Below are 11,799 nucleotides of genomic sequence, written 5' to 3'. Positions count from 1 at the left end.
GGACCAGTATAAGGCTCTTATTAGCCCGTCTGATCCTCGTTTATCCATCAGATTTGTAACAACATATTTTATAAAGATCAGTCATTTTTCAAAATAATTTGAAATAATAGTTTCATCACAAGATTAAATTAAAGCCATACTCTAAATAACTTTAAACGGGAACGTGAAACCGTTGCACGTATGCACCCCCCCCCCCTCTTTCTGGGAGTGCGCGTTTGAAGGATTGTCAATAAAGTTTTTTTTTTTTAAAGTGTTTTGTTCCGTGATAATACGGGAAACAATTTATCGACGGTACAAAAGACTTCTCTGACGAACATTGCAAAATTTGAAATACAACAAGATCTAAGGACACGACATGGTGAGAGAACGTAGCATACGACACTAGCAACGGTTGCTGTTTAATGTCTCTTTCCCTGCACAAACTCCACTGTAGACAATGGCTGTGTCCGAATTACCGCCCTAACCCCTATATAGTGCACTATATAGGGGTTAGGGCGGTAATTCGGACACAGCCAATGTCTGTTTTACCCTTGTCCAGGGGACCTTTTAATAAACTCCTTGCTTCGACATTACAAGTACACAGCCTTCACTTCCGGTGTTACACTCTCAACTCCCCGGTCGGAACCCAAAACTAAACAAGCAATTCCTATTGCTACATCCCTTTTCTTTTAAAAAATTAAATAACTCAGATTCTAACAGTATCCAACTTAAATATTCACATTTTTCAGGTTCTTCAAAATAAAGTTATTTTCTACCAAAATAAAATTATTTTCTCCCAAATAAAATTACATTCTTTTTTAATAACCATACATTCTGTTCTAATGGCTTTCTTCATTCCAAATAATATAACATTCTTTCTCCTTCTCTTTTTTTTTTTTTTTCAAAGAAAGTCTCTATAAACAAATAATAACATATTAACTGCAAACATAGTCTTTCAGGTATCCTGGCTGGTGAACAACACGTCCTGACTTGGTGGTGGTATTTTGTAGGTCTCCTTGGCTTCGGCCTGAGTCTAGCCTAACAGGTTCTGGTGTTGATGGTATTTTTAAGTCGACCTCCACAGCTCTTCTCAGATGTCGACGGTTCCTCCGCCATTGTCCATCTCCTCCTCATAGGATCGATCTCCAAGTGTTTTGCACACTCTCGCCTTGTCCCATAAGCCATGTGGTTCGAAAGGTTGAACTCTGACTGAGTCTCCTGGGTTCAAATTGTCCATGTCTCTTGCTGTGCGGTTGTAATATTTAGATTGTCTCTCCCTGTTCTTCGTCAGTCCTTGGTTGTTCTTTGTTACTTTTGGTTGTAAAAGACTGTCACTCATTGGAATGAGTGTTCTTGTTCTCCTGCTTAAAAGTCTCTGTGCTGGACTTGTGTCCAAGCCTTGTGTTGGAGTGTTTCTGTGATCTAATAAGGCCAAATATGGATCCTGTCCAGCCAGTTTGGCTTTTCTCATGAGTCTTTTTGCTGTTTTGACTGCAGACTCTGCCTTGCCATTGCTCTGAGGGTAACCAGGTGATGATGTCTTATGTTTAAAGTCCCATTTCTGGCTAAAGCTGGCAAACTCTGTTGAGCTGTACTATGGCCCATTGTCAGAAAAAACAACTTCTGGTATTCCCTGACGTGCGAAATGAGCTTTCAGTTTCCTAATCACAGTACTTGACTTAGTATCTGGTAGGTGATCAATGTCCCAGAAATTGGAATAGTAATCCACTGTAATTAGGTACTCTCTACCGTCAAAGTTGAACAAGTCTGTCCCAACTTTGGTCCATGGTCTGTCGGTCAGCTCATGTGGTCTTAGTGTCTCTTTTTGTTGTTTAGCGTCCACTTTTCTGCATATATCACATTTTGCGATATATTTTTTGATGTGGTCATTCATACCGTGCCAATAAATGCAGTCTCTGGCTCTTCTGAGGCATCCCTCTGTGCCGATATGTGTTGAGTGGATCCGCTGGGTTATTTCCGCCTGCAGCGCGTCTGGAATCACCACTCTTTCTCCTTTGAAGACCAGTCCATCCTGTGTACTCAGCTCGTCCTGCATAGATTGGAATTGGGTTATTTCTGTCGGCACCTCCTTTTTACAAGTTGGCCATCCCTTTTGTATTGTTTCTATCAGAATTTGTAGTTTATGGTCAGTTTTTGTTCCTGTGCGTATTTTTTCCATGCTCTCCGTTGAGACAGGTACATACTCTACCATGTTGACACATTCTGTCTCCAACTCTGTCTGACTTTTGTTGTTGCTTTCTTGTAGGTAGGCTCTACTCAAGGTATCGGCTAGCAGCATGTCTCGGCCTGGAACATAGGTTATGTTTATCTCATATTTCTGTAGTCTCAATAACATCCTTTGCAGTCTCTTAGGCGCTTGCATCAGTGGTTTTTTGAAAATGTTTTCGAGCGGCTTATGATCTGACTGCACTCTAACAAGACGACCGTATGTGTATTGGTGGAATTTTTCCATGCCAAATACAATGGCTAAGCACTCCTTTTCAATTTGTGCATAACCTCTTTCTGTGAGCGTTAATGCACGACTTGCAAATGCCACTGGCTTACCTTTTTGAGTCAGAGCAGCACCTAACCCCGTCTCACTGGCATCACACTGCAGTGTCAACTCCTCTTCTGGGCTGTAATATTTTAAAACTGGGACTTGTGTTATTTTTTCTTTCAGTCTTTTAAATGCATCTTCTTGCACATCTGACCATTCCCACAGGCTGTCTTTGTGAGTAAGTTGTCTCAGAGGTTCACAGTCATCTGATAAATGTTTGTAAAATTTTGCCAAATAGTTGATCATTCCTACCAGTCTCTGCACACCTTTAACATCCGTCGGTGCTGGCATCTCTTTGATTGCTCTCACCTTTTCCGGGTCAGCTCTCAGACCATCGGCTGTGAGCAGATGTCCAATGTATGGAACTTCTCTTCTCCTTAGTTTGAGTTTCTCCGCATTCAGTTTTATGTTTTTCTATCTGCATCTTTCTAGAAAAAGTCTCAGGTTTCTGTCATGATCTTTCTCCGCTTCCTCAGTTGTATCACCTTTTCCTGTGATCAGAATATCATCAGCGATGACGTATGTGCCAGGTAGGTTCTCCAATGCCTGCATCAGTCTGCGCTGAAAAACCTCTGGAGCTGGGCTGATCCCCATCGGCATCCTCAGCCAACGAAAACGACCAAATGGTGTTGCGAATGTTGTGAGCTGACTTGACTCCTCCGTGAGCTTTACATGCCAGAATCCATGTTTCACGTCACATACTGTGAAGACCTTAGCTTTTGACACATCTGGTAGTATGTCATCTATTGTCGGTAGTGGAAAATGACTTCGCTTTAACGCTTTGTTAAGCGGTCTTGGGTCAATACAGATTCTGGGTCTGCCATTCGGTTTCTGCACAGTCACCATACCACTGATCCATTCTGTACTGTGTTCCACAGGTGTTATGATCCGTCTGTCTTCAAGACTTTTCAGTTCTTCCTTCAGTGGTTTCATCATTGACACCGGGACTCTGCGTTTCGGCAGTTTAACAGGCTGCACTGTTGGGTCTATTTCCAGCTCATATTCACCTTTTAAGCATCCATCTCCTGTAAATACATCTTGAAATTCTGTTTTTATCTCCTCCAACAACCAGGTATTTTCTTCTGCAGGTGCTTTTGTCACTGAGCTGTCCAAAGCGTAGATGTTGTCATATTTGACTTGTATTAGCTTCATTGCTTCACTTGCTGATCTTCCAAGTAGAGGTGTTTTGCAGTCCTCTCCTACCACTTGGAACTCTACTTTGTATTTTTTATTGTTTTTTGGATTAACCATTTTGACTTTACATTTTCCTAATGGACACAACTTTGACTTGTTGTACATCACTAGCACCTTATCCGTGTGCTCCATTTTTACGTTCGGGTTCAACAGGTTAATGGGAATGACGTTGCATGTTGCACCACAGTCGATCTGAAACTGTACCAGGCTGTTGTCAATCATCATGCCTGCAAAAAGCTGTTCCTTCTTTTTCCCGACTCCTTCATCAAACTGGTTCACTTCTTCAGCAGTTTGTGTTATGGCTGTGACTGTCAGTATGTCCTCACCTGAGTCTGAATCTTGCTCTGTCACTGTGTGGACCGTTTTTCTTTTTTCTCTCGGAGTGTTTTCCTTCCTGACGGTTTTACTCCTGCATGTTATGGCAAAATGATTTTCTCTGCCACACTTTTTACAGTTTTTTCCATATGCTGGGCATTTTGATTTGATTCTTTCATGTGTTCTTCCACAATATCTGCAGGAAATCCCTCTCTCTTGACTTTTCTTCTCTTTTTGTCTTATTACATGTAACTCTTCTAATGTCTGTCCTGTTATGGTTTTGTTGTATTCTCTTGAAATCTCCATTGCTCTGCATATATCCAGACATTTGTCTAATGTGAGATTCTCTTCTCTGAGCAGCCGTTCTCTCCAACTGGAGCTGCTTGTCCCACAGACAATCCTGTCTCTGATCAATGAGTCTCTTAATTGTCCAAAGTTGCAGGTACTTGCTAGCATTCTCAGGTCTGTAACATATTTATCAATATTTTATCCCAGAGCCTGATTGCGTGCAAAAAATCTGTATCTTTCAACTGTTTCATTAACTTTGGGATTACAGTGTTCATCTATTTTAGCCATCAGACCACTCACTGTTACTCTTGACTCAGCTCCGATGAGCGTTCCACAGAGCTCTCTTCCTCGTTCCCCGATGAGATAGTAAAACAGCTTCACTCTTGCCTTTTCCTCCGTGTCTGGCAGAGCTAGTTCCGTGTAGAGTGTAAACTCTTCTTTCCATGTTTTCCATGCTTTCGGAAGGTTTGCTGCGTCCATACTCCATTGTGCAGGTGGTTTTAATCCATCCATCTTTTATACTTTCTGTCGTGCTGCTGTCTTCGGCGTCTGTCCTGCCGCTTCAAGCCGTTAGCACCCACGCGGCTAACTAGCTTAGCCTAGCTTAACGGGACGGTCCGCTCCGCTTCTTCTTCACTCACGCACCGGGTGTGTCGTTCGAAGCACCGCTGCCACCATGTTTAATGTCTCTTTCCCTGCACAAACTCCACTGTAGACAATGTCTGTTTTACCCTTGTCCAGGGGACCTTTTAATAAACTCCTTGCTTCGACATTACAAGTACACAGCCTTCACTTCCGGTGTTACACTCTCAACTCCCCGGTCGGAACCCAAAACTAAACAAGCAATTCCTATTGCTACAGTTGCTAAGGATCTTCCTGACGACATGGTGAGAGAACGTAGCATACGACACTAGCAACGGTTGCTAAGGATCTTCCTGACGCCGTAGTTAGACGACATGGGATAAGGACAATGACAAAGATAAAGTTTAAGGATAAAGCAAGCATATACATCACAAAGTTAATACAAAGTAATAATCAAAGAATCATGGGCATGCAGAAGATATTGCTTAGTAATACATAGACATGAACCAATGTAAAATGAACTCGTTCAATAGACATAGACAATGAGCCCAAAGCATAGACAGTGGACGCAAAAACACGATCAGTAGACATAGACAATGGACCAAAGACATAACAGTAGACGCAAAAACACATTTTGATATTTTTGGCACAAATGGAACCTCATACCGATGTGGCCCCGGTAGTACACGTTCTGTCCCGCAGCTCTCGCTTTCTCCATTTTGGGCCAGACAGCAGCTCTTGCTTCTCGGTCAGCTTTGCAGAAATCCTGCTTGAAGAAGATTCCCAGCTCTTGACAAACCCTTGCATCCTTAGAAACCTTCCAGAAGATGTCGCGGTAGTGCCTCATGGAGAACTGGATGATGATTTGGCGGTGCCTCCCGGTTTCTTTCCTCCCCAGCCGATGTACTGTATCCACAACCATTTCCAACACCGATGTGTGCTGTGGGGCGATCTTTGCCAGGATCTCCAGGACTTCTTTGCGGGTGTTTTCCTCGGTTTTTTCTTTCAAACCTTGTAACTTCAGGTTCCAGCGCCGTTTATATCGCTCCATCTCCACCACCCTCTCTCTTAAGTCATCATTTTCTTTCCTCAGCACAGAAACTTCTTTTCCCAGATTGTGCACTTTGGATTTACAGTCCTTTATATCAGCAGCGTTTACCTCAGTGATCTTCGTCAGATTAGCCAGAATCACAGAGTTTTCCCGAAGTCTGCCGTCAAAGTCGTCAAATCTCGCCGTCAGTTTTTCGATGGCGGCAGTTAATGCTGACAACTCGGCATCACTTTTGTTAGAGACGACTACCTTGTTAGGTGGAACGGAGGGTTTGGTGGGTGTAACCGGGGTTTTCCTTTTAGTAGACAGCGAGGAAACTTCCATGGCGTATTCGTGGTCATGTGTTGTCATCTCAGTTCGGTAAAGTTAGAAAGATATTCACAGATTCGGACTTCCGTCCTCAATAACTCCTCCGATAAACGTTCAATCGTGACAGCAAGTATCTCAATCCTTTCGTATTAACACAGAGAGTGAACTACAAATGCATTTCAAAAGAAAAAAGATCGCTTTTTTTGCCTTTTGATCAAAATTGTTCTCTTCGAGCTGTGAATGCAGACACGCAGCGAGCCGGCAGCCAAGGGACCGTCAACAAAGTGCAACCTCTGTGAAACACCATTCTGTAAAAATCAATACTCTTTTGAAAAGTGAATACATATCTACATTTATGTGAACTGGTAATGAAGATCTGTGAGCATATTCATGCTAAAATAAATATTTTGTGTGAAAGTCCATCTTTATCATATTTTGTTGCACATATTTTTCACATTTTGATAGAGATATGAATTATAATTAAAGTGATTAATAGCTCTGAAAATACTGACGCTACAGTCACCAAACTTTCCTTACTGACTAATCATGACCTTATTGTCCGACTACAACAAAGACTTGGTCAGAAAACCGCTTTGTTTATGTTTTTCTATTAGTCATATAGAAATATGGATCATATTCAGTCAAAAATCCTCAATAGCTCTGAAAATACTGAAGCTACAGCCACCAAACCGTCTGTACTGACTAATCATGACCTAATTGACCGACTACAACAATCATTTGATCAGAAACTCACTTTATGGGGGGGTGGGGATTCTATATATTGGATATATGAATCATATTTGGTATCAATTGTTTAATAGCTCTGAAAATACTAAAGCTACAGTCACGAAACTGTCTGTACTGACTAATCATGACCTTAATGTTCAACTACATTAAAGATGTGTTCAAAGAACCGCTTTGTTTATTTTTTGGGAATTTTCATATAGAAATACGGATCATATTCGGTCAAAAATCCTCAATAGCTCTGAAAATACTAAAGCTACAGTCACCAAACTTTCCTTACTGATTAATCGTGACCTTATTGTCCGACTACAACAAAGACTTGGTCAGAAAACCGCTTTGTTTATGGTTTTGTATTAGTCATATAGAAATATGGATCATATTCGGTCAAAAATCCTCAATAGCTCTGAAGATACTGAAGCTTCAGTCACCAAACTTTCTGTACTGACTAATCATGACCTTATTGACCGACTACAACAAAGACTTGGTCAGAAATGAACTTTGTTTATGGTTTTGTATTTTTCATATAGAAATATGGATCATATTCGGTCAAAAATCCTCAATAGCTCTGAAAATACTGAAGCTTCAGTCACCAAACTTTCTGTACTGACTAATCATGACCTTATTGACCGACTACAACAAAGATTTGATCAGAAATATCCCCTTTGTTTATTTCTGGGGAATTTCTTATTTTGAAATACGGATCATATTCGGTCAAAAATCCTCAATAGCTCTGAAGATACTGAAGCTACAGCCACCAAACCGTCTGTACTGACAAATCATGACCTTATTGACCGACTACAACAAAGATTTGATCAGAAATTCACTTTGTTTATTTCTGGGGAATTTCTTATTTTGAAATACGGATCATATTTGGTCAAAAACGCTCAATAGCTCTGAAGATGCTTAAGTTACAGTCCCCAAACTTCCTGTACACACTAATCATGTCCCGATTCTCCCACTACCACAGAGATTTAGTCAAAAATTCACTTTGTTCTTTTTTAAGAATGAAAAATAATTTGTCAATTACACTCATTTGCTCATGAAATACAATTAATGCAGTCCTCAATAGTCCTCATTTTTTATTATACCATCTTACTACTACAACCTGTTTCTTTCTTTATTTTTTATGGTATCTCAATTATTCGTATATTGATCATCATTGGCCCATGACATTTAATTAGTTCTGCTTATAGTTTAATTACAGTAAACAACTCTTTCCCATTTATTTATACCAAACCACTAAAGAAAATGGTGAAAGAAAATCACTTTCAGTAGCTGTTAGAAATGATTTATTAGGAGAAAATATAATGCAATTAGGGCTGCACGATATGAAGAAAACTCGCGATATGCGATATTAGTAATTAATATTGCGATATCGATATAATTTGCGGTATATAAACAATTAGCAAAACAACCAAAAATATTATTCCCATTCCATTACAACAGTTTAAAAATTATACTACAAATGACCCTTGTTGACGTAGGAGGCGAACATACAACATAATAGGGCGCCATCCAATTAGTTAACAACGTGAAGGGGTCCATCTGATTGGTCAAATGCAGAAAGGGATTCTTTCAGTCAATTAAACACTTCAAGCTGCCATAGGATTGTTTGGCCACATCTAAGGTAACCATTTATTGCAAATTTGCTGTCTTTTGCGATATGCATATTGCACAGCTTGAAATTGCGATAACGATAAATTTGCGGTATATTGTGCAGGTCTAAATGCAATGTAGACCCAATAAATAAATAAAAACTGTCCTTAGTTATACTAGTATTCAAACAAACAGACTTGAACAAAACATTGTCAGTGAACTAAATTGTATAATTATATTCCAATATAAAGAATTCCCAAAAAATAAACAAAGTGAATTTCTGATCAAATCTTTGTTGTAGTCGGTCAATAAGGTCATGATTAGTCAGTAAGGAAAGTTTGGTGACTGTAGCTTTAGTATTTTCAGAGCTATTGAGGATTTTTGACCGAATATGATCCATATTTCTATATGACAAATCCAAAACCATAAACAAAGTTCATTTCTGACCAAGTCTATGTTGTAGTCTGATAATAAGGTCATGATTAGTCAGTACAGAATGTTTGGTGACTGAAGCTTCAGTATCTTCAGAGCTATTGAGGATTTTTGACCGAATATGATCCATATTTCTATATGAAAAATACAAAACCATAAACAAAGCGGTTTTCTGACCAAGTATTTGTTGTAGTCGGACAATAAGGTCATGGTTAATCAGTAAGGAAAGTTTGGTGACTGTAGCTTCAGTATCTTCAGAGCTATTGAGGATTTTTGACCGAATATGATCCATATTTCTATATGAAAAATACAAAACCATAAACAAAGCGGTTTTCTGACCAAGTATTTGTTGTAGTCGGACAATAAGGTCATGGTTAATCAGTAAGGAAAGTTTGGTGACTGAAGCTTCAGTATTTTCAGAGCTATTGAGGATTTTTGACCGAATATGATCCGTATTTCTATATGAAAATTCCCAAAAAATAAACAAAGCGGTTCTTTGAACACATCTTTAATGTAGTTGAACATTAAGGTCATGATTAGTCAGTACAGACAGTTTCGTGGCAGTAGCTTCAGTATTTTCAGAGCTATTAAACAATTTATACCAAATATGATCCATATTTCAAAATAAGAAATTCCCCAAAAAAAAAAAAAGTGAATTTTTGACCAAATATTTGTTGTAGTCGGTCAATTAGGTCATGATTAGTCAGTGCAGACAGTTTGGTGACTGTAACTTTAGTATTTTCAGAGCTATTGACGATTTTTGACCAAATATGATCCGTATTTCAAAATAAGAAATTCCCCAGAAATAAACAAAGTGAATTTCTGATCAAATCTTTGTTGTAGTCGGTCAATAAGGTCATGATTAATCAGTAAGGAAAGTTTGGTGACTGAAGCTTCAGTATTTTCAGAGCTATTGAGGATTTTTGACCGAATATGATCCGTATTTCTATATGAAAATTCCCAAAAAATAAACAAAGCGGTTCTTTGAACCCCTCTTTAATGTAGTTGAACATTAAGGTCATGATTAGTCAGTACAGACAGTTTGGTGGCAGTAGTTTCAGTATTGTCAGAGCTATTAATCAATTTATACCAAATATGATCCGTATTTCAAAATAAAGAATTCCCAAAAAATAAAAAAAGTGAATTTTTGACCAAATCTTTGTTGTAGTCGGTCAATAAGGTCATGATTAATCAGTAAGGAAAGTTTGGTGACTGAAGCTTCAGTATTTTCAGAGCTATTGAGGATTTTTGACCGAATATGATCCATATTTCTATATGAAAAATACAAAACCATAAACAAAGTTCATTTCTGACCAAGTCTTTGTTGTAGTCGGTCAATAAGGTCATGATTAGTCAGTACAGAAAGTTTGGTGACTGAAGCTTCAGTATCTTCAGAGCTATTGAGGATTTTTGACTGAATATGATCCATATTTCTATATGACTAATACAAAACCATAAACAAAGCTAATTTCTTACCAAGTCTTTGTTGTAGTCGGACAATAAGGTCATGTATACTTAGTACAGAAAGTTTGGGGACTGAAGTTTCAGTACTTTTAAAAGCTATTGATCACTTTAGTTATGATTCGTGTTCTAATAAATGTGAAAAATATGTGCAATAAAATATAAGAAAGACACACAAAATATTTATTTTAGCATGAATATGCTCACAGATCTTCGTTACCAGTTCACATAAATGTAGATATGTATTCACTTTTCAAAAGAGTATTGATTTTTACAGAATGGTGTTTCACAGAGGTTGCACTTTGTTGACGGTCCCTTGGCTGCCGGCTCGCTGCGTGTCTGCATTCACAGCTCGAAGAGAACAATTTTGATCAAAAGGCAAAAAAAACGATATTTTTTCTTTTGAAATGCATTTGTAGTTCACTCTCTGAGTTAATACAAAAGGATTGAGATACTTGCTGGTATATTTGAACGTTTATCAGAAGAGTTATTGAGGCCGGAAGTCCGAATCTGTGACTATGTTTCTAACTTTACCGAACTTGTCATCTCTGGGTTTTTGGATGCGGGAGTCGGCTTCTCCGATACAGGCTTTTCCCGTGGCATTCTAGGAGCTCTTAATATTGCTGTTGTTATTTTTCTCACTTCGTTCTTGTCTCTTTACAGTGGTAAGACTTGAGAGTAATACAAAAAAAGCAAAACTAGTTCAGCAGTTTGAAAATGAGGTCAAAAGGGACATTTTGGGACCGGACCGTAGCAGCTCACAAAAAGTTGACCGCACGGACCGCCATCTTAGCTCCTCCCCTCTCCAACCAATAAGTTATATTGCTAGAGGAGACACGCCCGCTTGGGAAGCCTGGCCGACGGTGGCGGAACGCGACGCCATCTTGGTGAGGTCGACCGTGCCGACCGTATATATATATATATATATATATATATACACATCATTTGTTGTTGTTAAATAAGAGAAACAAGATAGATGGTCTGGGGAAGTCGACGACCGGTTCCTTAGTCTTGGAGGTGTTGAGCTGTAAGTTGTTTTTGTGGCTCCAGACAACAAAATCATCCACCAGGCTCCTGTACTCCTCCTCGTCGCCACAGATACACCCCACGATGGCTGTGTCATCTGCGAACTTCTGGATGTGACACGTGTCCGAGTTGTAGCAGAAGTCCGCGGTGTACAGGGTGAAGAGGAAAGGGGAAAGTATATGGAGTTAATTCAGTCTCAATAATCAGAAATGCACACAACCGGTTTTACAAATGCACACGCTCCGATTCAATATGGAGTTAATTC

The 11,799-nt window shown here is 39.3% G+C and overlaps 1 long non-coding RNA gene across 1 annotated transcript; it reads right to left on the bottom strand.

Annotated features, from left to right (window-relative positions):
- Nucleotides 1-518: 518 nt before the first annotated feature.
- LOC111948430 (uncharacterized) lies at nt 519-5,192 on the bottom strand. Its single transcript, XR_013659628.1, has 2 exons — nt 2,545-5,192; nt 519-2,286 (listed from the first exon to the last, which is right to left on the bottom strand). It is a non-coding gene; the product is annotated as an uncharacterized LOC111948430 (long non-coding RNA).
- Between the last annotated feature and the right edge of the window lie 6,607 nt (nt 5,193-11,799).

This window comes from Oryzias latipes, chromosome 13, assembly GCF_053564925.1.
Source record: "Oryzias latipes strain Hd-rR chromosome 13, Olatipes_Hd-rR_3.1".
NCBI classification, from domain to species: domain Eukaryota; kingdom Metazoa; phylum Chordata; class Actinopteri; order Beloniformes; family Adrianichthyidae; genus Oryzias; species Oryzias latipes.
Note: the sequence above shows the minus strand (reverse complement) of the source record. Positions and strands in the feature narration are given on the sequence as shown.